Here is a 16,651-nt window from a genome sequence, read left to right as displayed (position 1 = left end):
AGGTTATCCTGATCTCAACTGCTTGATTCTTTGAGCTTCCATATATTGTTCTCTGAAAGTTTTCTTGATCCATTATACTCTCATGATGGAACAACTATCTGTTGTGATCTAAGGCTGGTCTCTGACACCTACCAGAGTCACCGGTTCTGTTCTGAGCTTCCTAGGACAGCCAGGGGTTGATGTGGTCCAAAAGCAGTAACAATAAATATTTTATATTTCAAGATTAATAGCAATGATTTGCCTTTATGTGGTATATTAGAGCTTTGTAAAGCGGTTTTCATAGCATTTCATCCAGCCTCATATCTGCCTTTGTGATACAAGTAAAGGCTTGACAAGGCTTTAAAATTAGACTGAGTCTCAGAAAATTTAAAAAAAACTAACCTGGTATTACAAAACAAAGAGGTGGAAAAATGGGGACTCCTCTGAAGTTTTCAGACAATATTTTTCATTTTACTACTTACATTTCCGAGCAGGGAAAAAGGCACAGTCAGAGACAGAGAAAGAGAGTTAATTTCAATCTGGCTGGCTCTCGTACAGGTCATAGTCCATTATTTAAAACTGATAATTAAACAAACAGATATTACACACTTGCAAAATACATACACACGAAATAGTCACATAATTACATCAAAGAAATCATCAATGATTTTATTCTCATATTCTTTCTACTCACTAAATACTTGAAAATTAGACTTTGGAAATCCAGGTAAGATTTATAGACTATATCATATTTTGGAAGAGTAATGGAAATACAATATAAATATATAATTACTGCAAGATGCTAGATATACCAGATGATATTTAGAAGTCATGGCTTCCTTGGTCACTCCGTGGTAAAGAATCCATTTGCCAATGTGGGAGACGTGGGTTCTATCCTTAGGTTAGGAAGATCCCCTGGAGAAGGAAATGGCAGCCCGCTCTGGCATTCTTCCCTGGGAAATCCTATGGGCAGTGGAACCTGGCAGGCTATAGTCCATGGTGTCGCAAAAAGTCGGACACGACTGAAGCGACTTAGCACACACACATGCGCACTGCAGCAAGGTGTGTGCTGACATGATTTTCTGAATGGTAGTATTGTATTAGTGATAATATAATTAAATATCACAAACATAATGTCCTACTTCATGACTCAGTTTGCACTGATTTATTCAGTCACTCAGAGATACTAACTGGAAAGCCAGACCAAGAAGGAAACTATTATTTTACTGTGGCAAAATTCCATCTAGGTATTTTTCAAAAATTAGTAACTAAAATGACTTATAACAAAAAGAGTCAAATTCTCAAGTATGGAAATATAAGTGATACAGAAATATTAAATTGCATTTTGTTAAATTATTTTACTGTTTTATACTGGACTATACCTTATCCAGACTTCCCTGGTGGCTCAGACGGTAAAACGTCTGCCTACAATGCGGGAGACCTGGGTTCAATACCTAGGTGGGGAAGGTCTCCTGGAGAAGGCCATGGCACCCCACTCCAGTACTCTTGCCTGGAAAATCCCATGGATGGAGGAGCCTGGTAGGCTACAGTCCATGGGGTCTCAAAGAGTCGGACACGACTGAGCGACTTCGCTTTCGCTATACCTTATCCGATTGTACTTCCAGCCAAATTTGCCTCAGTGCAGTTCTTATCCATAAACCACTATCCACATGAGAAAAGTGACAATTTAATTTTCTCGAACATAAACATTCACTTCTTTTAGAAATAATATATTATCAAGTCGCAGCCATTGCTTTACAGATGGAAGCATATGAATTCATATAAAAAGTCTAAAAATACCATTTCTTAGTTTTTAGCTGCTGGCAGATTAAAGAAAATGCCTCAGGACATTTTAATCTGAATTCTAAAGAGTGCATTTTGTTATAAACAAAATAAATGAGTATGACTCAATTTGTGTGTCAAAAACCATAGTTCTCATAATTTATATTAACCACAAAGCAGATGTTACTTTAGTAATTAGTAGGATTCATGCAAATAGATCTTCTCTATATATAGAAAAATCTGTAGTTAACATACTGTGTTGTGGTTAACTTCCAAGGTTAATGTATTTCATCTGAAGCTACATGAGTTTTTTAGTAGGTATGCCTATTTAAAATATAGTCTCATTATTACATTTGAGTTCTTAATACAGATTAAGAACAACAATATCAAACATATGAACAAACAAAAAATAGCTTCATTAGGTCATTTCACTTCAAAAATTAATTTTATACTTTGCAGCACTAACTATATACCACATCAAATAACAGGTGCATTCAGCGCATTCAGAGTCTTCATGGACACATAGACATGTACACACAGGCACACACACACACACACACACACCACACATACACACAGAACCAGTGAATGTCACACAGAGTTCAACATCTGCGGGACAATGTCATTTGATCCATTTGTGGCAAATTACACCATTTCATCAGTATGATGGTAAGTGTATTATAAGATAACGTGCTTTTTTTGAAGGATAATCTATTAATGGCATAAAGCAGTGCTTTGCTATTTTAATAACAGAATTTATTTTTGAGAAGTTTTATGGCTACAGAAAAATTAAGCAAAAAGTACAGAGAATTCTCATAGATTTTGTCACCACCCTTCACAGTGACCTGTTTCATTGACTTTTTGCTTTAATTTAGCACCTTTTTATAATTTGGAGGTGATGTTGTTACTCACTAAACTCCATAGCTACATTAGGGTTCTCTTCCTGTGTTGTACATTCTGTCATTTTTGACAACAATATCAATGGTTAACTAATATCCACCATTATTATCCATACAGAATATTTTTACTACCCTGAAAACCCCTTCTACGCTATTCATAGCTAACTGCTTGTCCCCAAACCTCAGACACTGAAAATCTTTTAATTATCTCCCAGTTTTGATTTTTCCCAAAATGTCATAAAGCTGGAATTGTGCACTACATAGCCTTCTCAGTTTGCTTCCTTTCACTTAGTCATATGGATTTAAGGTTCCTTTTTTCATAGCTTAATAGCACCTTTGTCTCATTTTTTGTGCTGATTAATATTTTATTTTTTAAATGTATTTTATTGTTTGAATGTAGTGAGTTTGTTTATCCACTCACCTATCAAAGTACATCTTGACGGTTTAAAATTTCATCAATTATCAGTGATCTATAAAAATTGCATACATCAATGTGTCTAAAAGCCTAGAATGGTTTTCCTGATCTCCAGGACTTGTTATTTACCAAATGATTTGCAACACAAAACCCAAATTTTATTATGTTAATTCAGCATTTATTCTACACATACATTGTACAGATTTTTTTTCACACATTGTGATGAGCAAAACATCATGAAAATTAAAAATACCAATGATGGGTTTCAATCTTCTCCTCTGAGGGCAATAATTATATTATGAGTTCTTAGAATTAAAGCCTTGAGAAAAGCTATGACATCTGAACTGAATCTTACAAATGTTTGCTAATTTTATTAATTACTATGATTGGTGATGTGGACCACCTGTTCATATACTTGCTGACTATTTGTATGTCTTCTTTGGATAAATGTCTATTTAGATCCTTTTGATCTTGTTCAATTTGGGGTATTTGTTTTTTGCTATTGAGTTGGAGTTTATCATGTATTTTATATCTTTGATGGATATATTGTTTACAAATATTTTCTTCTATTCTTTAGATTGCTTTTTCACTTCGTTCACTGTTTGGTTTGCAAAAAGTTTTTTTAACTTGATATAATTCCATTTGTATATTTTTGCTTAAAAATTTGCTAAGATAGATCTTACCTTAAATGTTTTCATCACGCCTATGGGAGAAAAAAGGGTGGAAAGAAGCTCTTGGAGATAATAGATAGGTTTATGGCATTGATTTTGGTAATGTTTCATGTGTACACACTTAGCTCTAAACCCATCAAACTGTATTCATTAAATATAAACAGCTTTTTGTGTATCAGTCACTTATGCTTTATGCTGTTTAATTTAGAGAGAATTGAATTAAGCAGTTTATGTCAAAAAATTTGCCGAAGAGTTTTTAGGATTTCAGGATTAATGCCATATTATTACTTAAACCCAGTTTATCACAAAACTATCATTGCAAACTGAAATTTTACATTTCAAAAATTATGTTGCGCAATCAGAAATTCTAAATATATGTCAGTATAAGGGACAAGGCTTAAATTACAGAAAACTCCTAAAATTAATTTATAGAGAGTACTTTTGATAGTTTTCAATCCCTAAAAAAGGCTTTCAGGTGGCGCTAGTGGTAAAGAACCTGCCTGCCAATGCAGGAGACAAGGGTTTGATCCCTGGTTTGGGAAGATCCCCTGGAGGAGGAAATGGCAACCCACTCCAGTATTCTTGCCTGGAGAATCCCATGGACCAAACAGACTGGCAGGCTACAGTCCATAGAGTGGCAAAGAGTTGGACATGTCTGAAGTGACTTAACACATGCACACAATTGGTAAAATATATGTTCTATGTAATTTTCCAGTGTTATTTAAACCTATAGTCAGACTTCCATATCTGCTGATTCTCGATTTTACAGATTCACTCAACCATAGAGTGAAAAAAAAAAAAAAGATTTCAGAAACTTCCAAAAAGCAAAACTTCAATTTGCTTTTTGTTCAAATAGCAAATAAGGAAATAGTTGTGCCAGCAACTATTTATGGAGCATTTGCATTTACAGCTAATTATATAGAATTCACATGGTATTAGGTATTATAAGTAATCTAGAGATGATTTAAATATACAGGAAAATGTGTAGGTTATATGCAAATACTGCGGCATTTTATGTTAGAGACTTGAGCATCCTTACTTGGGTATTCACAGGGGGTCCTGGAATTAATCCTCTGCAGGTGCCAAGAGACAACTGCACTGTCCCTACAAGAAGGTTGTTATAAAGGTGTCAAAATATGTGTTATAGAGTCTTAGATAGCCTAAGCAAGTAAATTAAATCAGGAAAACAACTGTGTTCAAGTTTAGTAAAATCTACTACACAGGGTAAAATAGACTATATCAGCTTCCTTCCCCTCTGAGGATATTTGCTTCACTGAATTCTTCATAGGCTGAATTCAAATATCAGAATAATGTATAACAACTCTCGCCCTAACAATTGAATATGATGAAATCATTTTCCTAAGACATTTGACTCATTTAAGTGTAAACAATAAATATTATATTTATTATATAAAATATATTATGGAAGTAAATATAATATTATTTCATTATATTAAAATATGCTTTTGAAGGAGAAAGAAAGTCCAATGAGATTACTGATAAACCACATATTAATAATATATTACTATGAAAATTTAAATGATAGAGTAAAAATGAAGATATGTACTTCTATCATCAGTATATTCTTACATGGATAATATAAAGCCACTTTCCTGCCTTTCTTTCTCTATTTTCCCCTAGTATTTTACTGTCTCTATCCATTAGTAAACAAATGAAAAAGGAGAGGGACTTTCACTTGATTACTGCAAGACCCTGGCTAAGCCAAGAGACTTCAAATAACTGTCATATTGAGCTTCACTGAGTTGATTTCCGAAGTTGTGTTCCCTTTGAAGTCTCAAGGTCTCCTGTTAATATGGCCAATTTACAGAAAAAATTATATATATATACATATGGCATGAGGTGCTCAAGAATAAATATTTTGATAACTCAATATGAGCTGAAATTGTATAAGACGCTATTTTAAATCACTTCCTCTTATATCCTACACACACTTTATTTTGCTGTGTTTTCTGCATTCGCCAAACAAACATTCTTCAATATGAATTCTATTTTTCATAATGATTAATTTTCAAGTTTTGTGTTTCAATTTCTGATTATTTCTAAGATATCTCATAAATATTGCCTTAACTCTGCAGAATGATGGTTTTGTGAAAGAGTTAGATTCAGAAAACAAAAAGACTGAGTTAACTACAGTTTAACTTGTGATCATTTAAGCTTAGAGAGATGCTTAAATTTGTAGCCACTAATATTTGTGTGTTGGCCATGGCACTTAGCATGGTCCCTACAACTTTGTAGTTTGTAAATACACAAAAGGTGAAATAAGTATTTAAATATTGCGAGCATATTTCTGTAGCAAATGTTTGGTGACTCTTCCCCACCCCCACATTCCTTTCCCCTTCATTCTTTCCCCTCCACCCACATGACCTCCCTTGACAATCTTCTCACATTTTCCACCCTGGGTGCCCAAGCTCATACTGTGAAGCTCCTGATATTCTGAGCCAGATTTTTGCAGTCTGTCCTGTGCATTACAGGTTGCTTGGCAGCCTGCTTGATCTCTATCCAGTAGACAGCAGTAGCGCTCATTCCCATTGAAGACAACCCAACGCATCCTGACATCGTCAAACGTCTCATGGGGGCGGGAGCAAAATCTCCCCAGTCTGAGAATCTTTCTTTAGGGCTTGGTGTTACTTGCTTCACCAAATGACAGAATAAAGTGATCTTAATGACAAAGATCTCCAGGTGGCTCTAGCGGTTAAGAATCTGCCTGTCAATGCAGGAGACATAAGAGACTGGGATTCAATCCCTGGGTCAGGAAGATCCCCTGGAGGAGATCATGGCCACCCACTCCAGTATTCTTGCCTGGAGAATCCCATGGACAGAGGAGTCTGGCGGGCTACAGTCCATGGAGTAGCAAAGAGTCGGACACAACTGAAGCAACTAAACACACACACACACTCACAAAGAAACAGGGGGCTCCCAAAGAGCCAGACATGACTGGGCGCGCGCGCGCGCGCACACACACACACACACACACACACACACACACGTGTATAAATATATATATATATATGTATATATATACATAGAGATAAAATTTCTGTTCAGACAATGAAAAAACTGTATACTTACTAAATTCACATAAATTCAGTATACCTAGAAAATATTTCAAATTATTTTGAATTTCTCTCAGGATAAAATAAAAATTACCCCACTGCCATTGTTTTGAATTCAGAGGGAAAAAAAGATAATTTAATTAGACTTGCTATGGCTGGCAGACCCACATATAATAGAAGGGCATTACTTGAAGAACAGTAGTAATTAAAACAACTAAAGAATATATTATGTTCAGTTCGTCAAGTTAATAAAGTGCCTTTTGTCTTTTTCTTATATGGCACTTCTTATTTCAGAACTCTACACACAGCAGATCAAAAAATAATAAGTTGCCTTTGCAGTTGAAAAAATCTATGTAGTTTTATTGATGAATGGTGTTGCATGGTGATACTATCATTACCTCCAGAGGACAGGTAAACAGTTTCATGTAGGATGATTTAAATAAACAAAAAGGGAAAAAGAAATCTTCTCAATCTTCCCTGGCAATAGTGATTTGAATAACACTCCCATTTTCCACTGAATGTATATGCCTTTTTCCACCAAAGGATTTCATATCTACTGCTGTAAATCATTATTTAGCATCGCTTCCTTTATTACAAGATACAAATTTCAGGGTCTATGCATATAGAGTGCTGACATTTATTTGCTGAGATTTATATTCATTTTAAAAAATGTAACTGTCAACATCTGAGAATCATTTTGACTGCATATCTGACTTGAGATTTTGCGTCTTTTTTAAATAAAAAAAGCCCATGGCAAAGTAAGAAATCTAACATTTTGTCAAAATGAATACACAATTCTATCTCTTCTTTTGCTTCTGAAATCTTAGTTTCTTTTTTTTTAAGATGTATGTGTAAGTCAGTGGAAGAAAAATGAAGTAGGCAGAAATTAAATTAAAAGTTGTTATAATTATCTATTTAGAGCAAATTCATGTTTTTATTGGAAATGAACTTGCAGAAATCATTAAGAATTATTGTTTAAAATTATTTTCTTTAGAAGAACACTATTTAATAAACCTAAAAAGAGCACCATTTTAAGTATGTCTTGCAGAGCTCTCTATAAATTTTTAAAAATCTAATATAATGAAGGCTTTGGGTCCTCTGTAAAAAATAGCAGGTGAATATCATTAATTTGGTAATTACTATATAGTAAGCAGCATGGTTGAAGTTTTGGAAGCTCATATACAATTTGTAACATATATTTGGATCAGAATTTTTAATGTTCTCTATTTCTTCTAATTTTATTATTTATGTTGGTGCTGCTATATTTTCAAATATTCATCATTTGAAATTCCCATTGACTTATCTGAAAGAGAGAATGGGCATCTCTTTGCAGGAAAATTAAGATGCTTTGAGTTAGTAATGCCTTCAGCAGTGAGGTTCAGGGTGTTTTCTACATCTTCTCTGAAATAGAAGTGATTTATGAAACTACTCCAGATAGTTTTATCTTGGACTTCTAAAAATTGGTAACTAGAAAATAATGAATATGGATGACATGAGTTATTCGTAGTGCTCAGCATACAATATGCTCATCTTAAACATAATATTTGCTAATTTTAATCAATCACAAATATTTAGGCACTTTTGTGCACAAAACTTGCATTTTTAAATGCCATCAATTGGAATATTTTGAAAGTAGTGCTTTTTAAGAAGTAATAAAAGAAAACAAGACAAAAAAGCAGATATGGTCCACGTTAGAATAGTCTGTTTAGATTACAATTAAGTTGCACTAACACAATACTAAATGATTGCATATGCAGACACACAGGTATTGTAAGAAACACAGTTATTTTTATATGACATTAGATGGACATTAATTAAAACAAATCAACTGGTCGCAGAGAGTCAGACACTACTGAGTGACTTTCACTTTCACTTTAAGCTCTAGATGGAGAGGTGACTTTTCAATACATATATAAAGACATATTACAAGAGAGAAGAATATTTTAACATTTGCAAGCATGTTGATGCTAGTAGGGGATCACTGTAAAGGAGGTTCCTTAAGAGTTCCTTTCCTGAAATCTAGGACCATTGTCTTCACAAGTCAATGTGGCAGTAGGGATACCATGCAGGCATCACTGGCTTTAAAGACTACTCTTAACCATTGGTTTTCATCTGATCAAATGTGACTTTAACTGTATGCCTCTCTTCTCTTTATAATGTATCTAAAGCAATGAAGAGACTTGCAGTATGTGTGAAAGTCACTCAGTCGTGTCCGACTCTTTGTGACCCCATGGACTGTATAGTACATGGAATTCTCCAGGCCAGAATTCTGGAGTGGGTAGCCTTTTCCTTCTCCAGGGGATTTTCCCAAACCAGGGATTGAACCCAGACCTCCCACATTGCAGGCGGATTCTTTACCAGCTGAGCCACAAGGCGGGGGGGGGGGGGGCGGGGAGGGGGCTTGCCGTAACATTCATTTAAATGCTGGAATGCTAACTGCACATTCCCCTGAAGAACATCTTAATGTTTGATCTGGCTATCACATGCTAGTTGAACAGCTCAGGACATTGCATAAGGTAGTGGCAGGGCACAGGATGCTAGAGAAGGTATCTCTGGGGAAAAAAAAAAAATTGGCTAGGTGACAAATGGCTTTCGGTATGGCTCAGTGGTAAAGAATCAATCTGCCAAAGCAGGAGATGCAGGTTCGAAACCTGGTTTGGGAAGTTCCCCTGGAGAAGGAAATAGTAAACCACTCCAGTGTTCTTGCCTGGGAAATCCCACGGACAGAGGAGCCTGGAGGACTACAGTCCGTGAGGTCGCAAAGAGTCAGACAGGAAGGTGTGGTTGAGCATACACGCAGGTGACAAATAATTGAAGACAAGGGACTTTGAAAAACTCGATTGTGGCTTAATAGCCAAGTGTTAGTGCCAAGATAGAAACGGGGTGATCTGGAAGATATTGGATAGGTTTGGCAAAAATAGCTTGTTTTACTTTGACCCAAATTGAATTTAACTTGAAGAAAGATAGACCGTGGGCCATGAGAGACAGTAAGAACTGCAGCTGAGGATTTGTTCTTCACGTACACAAGTTATAGTGAAGACTGCAGGAATGGAAAAGTGTGCTGACAATTAGTTTACATTAAGAGAATCAGAGGGCCTTCTAGGGGGAAAATGAACAAGAATGAAGAAAAAAATATTGCCAGTGGGCATTATACTGATAAAAATTACATCAAAATTTTTGATATAAATCAGTAACATAGAAACTAGGGAGGAAAACAGGTTAATAAGGAGGGAAGAATTGAAACCGTGGATGCGGGACAACCAACCACAGATCATGCAGTCCTGAAGCACATGTTTAGTGAAAAATATCCACATATAAGTTGACCCACACAGTTCGAAACTCTGTTCAAGGATCAACTGTATGTGAGGGGATGGATGAGTTAATTAACTCAATGGGGGAAAATCTTTTCATAATGCATACAAAATCATTACATTGTACACCTTAAATAGTCAAGATTTTACAGTTTTGTTAATTACACTTCAATAAGACTGGAAAGTCTTTTTTTTTTTTTTTTAATGTTGGGAGAAATAAACAGCAACTTAGAATTCTGTGCCCTGAGAAATTATCCTTCAAAAGTGTGGGGGAAAAAAAAATTCTCAAACAAAAGAATAAGGAAAGAAAGAAAGGATGGTCACTAATAGTACCTGCAGACTAATCAAGAAGGTTAAGAGCTGATGCTGGTCATTAAGTCATCGGTAATGTTTGCACGTAATTTTAGTAATAGTATAGGGAAAATGCCAGAAAAAAGTAACTGTGGAGCATTTGCATAACAAATAAAGACAAATTTAAATTTATAAATAGTAGGTATATTTAATGAATATCTTCATTAATATTTCATGAAAATGAGTATACTACCCAAAGCAATCTTAGATTCAATACAATCCCTATCAAGCTACCAACGGTATTTTTCACAGAACTAGAACAAATCACTTCACAATTTGTATGGAAATATAAGAAACCTCGAATAGCCAAAGCAATCTTGAGAAAGAAGAATGGAACTGGAGGAATCAACCTGCCTGACTTCAGGCTCTACTACAAAGCCACAGTCATCATGACAGTATGGTACTGGCACAAAGACAGAAATATAGATCAATGGAACAAAATAGAAAGCCCAGAGATAAATCCATGCACCTATGGACACCTTATCTTCGACAAAGGAGGCAAGAATATACAATGGAGAAAAGACAATCTCTTTAACAAGTGGTGCTGGGAAAACTGGTCAACCACTTGTAAAAGAATGAAATTAGAACACTTTCTAACACCATACACAAAAATAAACTCAAAATGGATTAAAGATCTAAACATAAGACCAGAAACTATAAAACTCCTAGAGGAAAACATAGGCAAAACACTCTCAGACATAAATCACAGCAGGATCCTCCATGACCCACCTCCCAGAATACTGGAAATAAAAGCAAAAATAAACAAATGGGACCTAATTAAAATTAAAAGCTTTTGCACAACAAAGGAAACTATAAGCAAGGTGAAAAGATAGCCTTCAGAATGGAAGAAAATAATAGCAAATGAAGCAACAGACAAACAATTAATCTCAAAAATATACAAGCAACTCCTGCAGCTGAATTCCAGAAAAATAAACGACCCAATCAAAAAATGGGCCAAAGAACTAAACAGACATTTCTCCAAAGAAGACATACAGATGGCTAACAAACACATGAAAAGATGCTCAACATCACTCATTATTAGAGAAATGCAAATCAAAACCACAATGAGGTACCATTTCACACCAGTCAGAATGGCTGCTATCCAAAAGTCTACAAGCAATAAATGCTGGAGAGGGTGTGGAGAAAAGGGAACTCTCTTACACTGTTGGTGGGAATGCAAACTAGTACAGCCACTATGGAGAACAGTGTGGAGATTCCTTAAAAAACTGGGAATAGAACTGCCATATGACCCAGCAATCCCACTGCTGGGCATACACACTGAGGAAACCAGAATTGAAAGAGACACGTGTACCCCAATGTTCATTGCAGCACTGTTTACAATAGCCAGGACATGGAAGCAACCTAGATGTCCATCAGCAGACGAATGGATAAGGAAGCTGTGGTACATATACACAATGGAATACTACTCAGCCGTTAAAAAATACATTTGAATTGGTTCTATTGAGATGGATGGAACTGGAGCCCATTATGCAGAGTGAAGTAAGCCAGAAAGAAAAACACCAATACAGTATACTAATGCCTATGTATGGAATTTGAAATATGGTAACGATAACCCTATATGCGAGACAGAATAAGAGATACAGATGCATAGAACAGTCTTATGGACTCTGAGGGAGAAGGTGAGGGTGGGACGTTCTGGGAGAATAGCATTGAAACATGTATATTATCATATGTGAAACAGAACACCATTCTAGGTTCAATGCATGAGACAAATGCTCAGGGCTGGGGCAGTGGGATGACCCAGAGGGATGGGATGGGGAGGGAGGTGGGAGGGGAGTTCAGGATGGGGAACACATGTAAACCCATGGCTGATTCATGTCAATGTATGGCAAAAACCACTACAATATTGTAAAGTAATTAGCCCCCAACTAAAATAAATAAATTTATTTTAAAAAAAAGAAAAAAAAATATTTCATGTGCTATATTTTATTTGAAAATTATTTTCCAAGGAAGAAGGACTCTGCCTAATTCAATTTGATGGTGTCTCTAACACTACATTGGATTACTAGGTGTTCTGGATAATCATGATGAATGACACTGGGAAAAATTAATATATTTGGAGAAATTCTTGTGGAATTATAGTATTGGCTATTCTATGGGTTAAGGGTTCAAAACCCAGCTGCTTAGCAACTGCCGGAGCCAACCATCTATGAGTTAGGGTTTAGAATTTGCATTGCAAATAACCACCTGGTAATGATAGTTACCATTTGCCATTGCTTACACATTACACATAATGGATTGCCTTGGAAAGGCCAACTATTCAACAGGCAGGCAGCTAAAACTGTGTTTGAATTTTTATGTCAAGAAGAAAAAATGTGTCCATGTTTTCAATACAATTTTAAATTATAGCAATCTCCTTCCTATTACATTTTTAAATGTTTGGTTCTTTATTTTAACCTTACACTTAAACCTTTTGAGAAAATTTCCAACTCTCTACAAAAGCCCTTTAATAAGAAATGTTACTTTTAATCATTATTCCAGCTAGACTTTTCTTTCTAATCATCCCCTTGCCAAAGAATCCAAACAAAATTAATTTTCCCTGAAACTCTTCCTCTCTGCCTTCACTGTCATATTAAACTCTGAAATGATTAACAGATGCCAGTTATGGAAGTTCTTCACAAATGAAACTTTGGATGCATTTTGAAATAATTGAGAAGAATTACTTCTCAACTCAGTAAAAGCAAATACTGACACTTGTTTTCACATCTTTCATTAATTTAAGAGTCTGTTGTATTGAAAGTAGTAATCAAGCCAATTTGGAGAGTCATATAAGCCAAACTCATTTCCCATTTCATATTTTTATGAGGTCATTGAATTTAAAGTGATAAAAAAGTAATGCCTGGAGATTCATTGTCTCAGGATTTTACTGATAGATCTATATAGAGTTTAGTACTCATCTGAATAATTGACTCTAAATAACATAACTAATGAGTAAAAAGATCTAGTCCAAAATATTTCCTTTCTCAATATCAAGTCTCTTCTGATTATGTTTAATAATTATTTTATACTAATTAACGATATTTAGCCAGTTGGTAGCATGTGCAGTAAGTCAGAAGAAACTGAGCAAAACATTGCTATTTTCTGGAAGTATAATATCCTTCCAGATTTTTAGGCTAGCAGTACTATACTAGATTCTGTCATGTTTTATTTCCTTAGCAAGTTTAGGTAAATTTTACTTAGAGATATCATAAACTCTTATGTGTCAAACAATCCCACTGAGAAATAAAGGAGATTTTTTTAGAATTCAACTTTATTATTATCTGGCTATTGGTAGGAAAAGAAAATGAAATATGAAAACAGTTATCTTCTGCTCTATAACAGTGTCAGGTGATTTGAAAAAAAAAAATTAGATGGTTGACTTACAGAATCATATAAAAAGAACAAACTAAGACCTGTTTAAGGACCAGAATTTTGATTACTTATAGCTGAGGCTTATTTTCTACTTATGTCTTAATGCGATGCTTAATAAGTTGAAGAAATAAGTTAAAGAAATTCAGAACTAAAAAATATTATTTTTATGTTATTAACTTTTTAAGTAAAAATCATGATTTATATAAATTTAACATACAGAGATATTAGTTAAAATATATAGATTATCAGTATTAGGAGGCCCATTTGTTGTTGTTGTTCTTGTTGCTGTTTAGTAGCTAAGTCATATCTGACTGTTTTGTGACCCAGTGGACTATAGCCCTCCAGGCCCCTCTGTCCATGGATTTACCAGGCAAGAATATTGGAGTGAGATGCCATTTCCTTCTCTAGGGGATCTTCTGGACCCAGGGATCAAGCCCATGTCTCCTGCATTGACAGACCGATTCTTTACCACTGAGCCACCAGGGAAGCCCCAGGAACCCCACAGAGCATTTAAATATCATGCCTTACTAAATTTTTATTTCCATAAAAAAACTTATTAGGAGATTTAAGTTCTAAGAAGTTTAAAATATATTGATTTTTTCAAAAATTGTTTATTGAGATGCTTCAATATGCAGTCATCTTTTTATATGCAGAACAGGAAAAAAATAAAAAATCTTGAAGTAATCAATGGAAAAAGCAACATGATCAATGCAAGACAGAATAATCAAAGCTACAATACAGAGCATTCTGCTGCTGCTGCTGCTGCTGCTGCTAAGTCGCTTCAGTCGTGTCGGACTGTGTGCGACCCCATAGTCGGCAGCCCACCAGGCTCTGCCGTCTCTGGGATTCTCCAGGCAAGAACACTGGAGTGGGTTGCCGTTTCCTTCTCCAGTGCATGAAACGGAAAAATGAAAGTGAAGTTGCTCAGTCGTGTCTGACTCATAGAGACCCCATGGACTGTAACCTACCAGGCTCCACCATCCATGGGATTTTCCAGGAAAGAGTACTGGAGTGGGGTGCCATTGCCTTCTCCGTACAGAGCATTCAGCAGGTTTTTATGTGGATGAAAATTCATCTCCTTTGAGTAGATATCAAGGACTGTGACTGCTGGATTATAGGGTAGGAATATATTTAGTTTTTGTAAGAAACTTCCAAATATTCTTTTATTCAGTGGCTATCCCCATGAGCATAAAAAAGAATAAAAAATTGCTGTCGTTCCATATCCTTCCTAGCATTTGGTGTTGCTGGTGTTCCAAATTTGGGGCATTCTAATAGGTCTTCATTGGTACTTAACTGTTGTTTTATTTTCACTCCCTAAAGACATATGATGTGGAACATCTTTTCATATGTCATTTGCCACCTATATACCTTTTCTGAGGCATCTGTTAAGAATTCGGCTCATTTCATAATCAAGCTTTTGTTGTTGTTGTTGAGTTTTAAGAGTTTTTTGAGTAAAATTTAATGTAAAAGTCCAAGGACAGGATTAATGAAACTTGGATTTTTGCCACTACTGTTTATCTTCCACAAACTAATTTTATCACCTCAGGCAAAACGTTCACTTTCTTTGCTGTCTCTTTATTCAGCTATAATATTACAGAAGCTCTGTGGGAGAGGGTGTAAAATTTGTTTCTGCTTCCATACTTTTATATTTTACCTTTCTTCTAAATTAAACACCTTTTGTGTCTCCCAAAAAATCACCCTGTACATTTCTTTATCAGTTGCATGCGTGCTAAGTCACTTCAGTCATGTCCAACTCTTTGTGACCCCATGGACTGTAGCCCAGCAGGCTCCTCTGTCCGTGGGATTCTCCAGGCAAGAATACTGGAGTGGGTTGCCATGCTCTCCTCCAGGGGATCTTCCCAACCCAGGGACTGAACCCGTGTCTCTTGCATCTAAGGTATTGGCAGGTGTTTTTTTGTGTGTTTTGTTTTTTAACCCCTAACACCACCTGGGAAGCCCCTCTTAATCACTTATCTCTCATTAAACATTTTAAGATTTTTGCTTCCAAAGGTTAACATGAATTCATTGAGGACAGAGTCTCCCCAGAGATACAACATTATCCCCTGAAGATGGTGGATTTTAAATAAATGCCTACTTTTAAACTAAATGTTATCCCAGCAATTTCAGCAATGGCACATTTCATCTCCCATCTTGAAGGGCAAAGAGAAGACCAAAAGAATGACATCAGTCCATCATGAATACAGGAAGAAATAGACATGTTCTAAAGAAGCGTCCAAGAAAAGAGTAGGTCAAAGAAGATGTACAGAACTTTTGACATTGTAAAAGTTATTTTACACTTTTGATATTTAGTAATACAATGGTTATAGGGTATGGCAATAAAATATGAAATAGCATTTAGGAAAGAATGCTACATAATTCAAGATGAATGGAAAATGCTATCAAATTTGGATATACAAATAATAAGGTTTATTTGTTGTTTTATAACACATTTCACAGCAATCCGTAAATCATGGATTATATATTAGGTCATATGTTCACCAGCTTAAACTGCAAGGATGAGTGAAAACACTCTGTTCAGTTTGGCCTGTACTCAAACCTAATGCATTTTATATGTCAAATGGATTCAATGCGTTCAAGGATAGAATGCAATTTATTTTTTGGCAAGCATAAGAGTTCCCAGTTTGAAGAAAATACTACTGGAATTTTTTTTCAAAGCAATATTTGAATGCGAGTATAAATCAATCAACTAATATTTGATTCAAACACACTGAAATCTTTTTAACATGAATTAGAAAAGTGCTTCAGTAAAATACACTTAGGTTTGATGTTCTTCCCT

Source organism: Giraffa tippelskirchi, chromosome 12 (assembly GCF_054371585.1).
Source record: "Giraffa tippelskirchi isolate mGirTip1 chromosome 12, T2T-mGirTip1v1.2.pri, whole genome shotgun sequence".
In the NCBI taxonomy this organism is placed as follows: domain Eukaryota; kingdom Metazoa; phylum Chordata; class Mammalia; order Artiodactyla; family Giraffidae; genus Giraffa; species Giraffa tippelskirchi.
Note: the sequence above shows the minus strand (reverse complement) of the source record.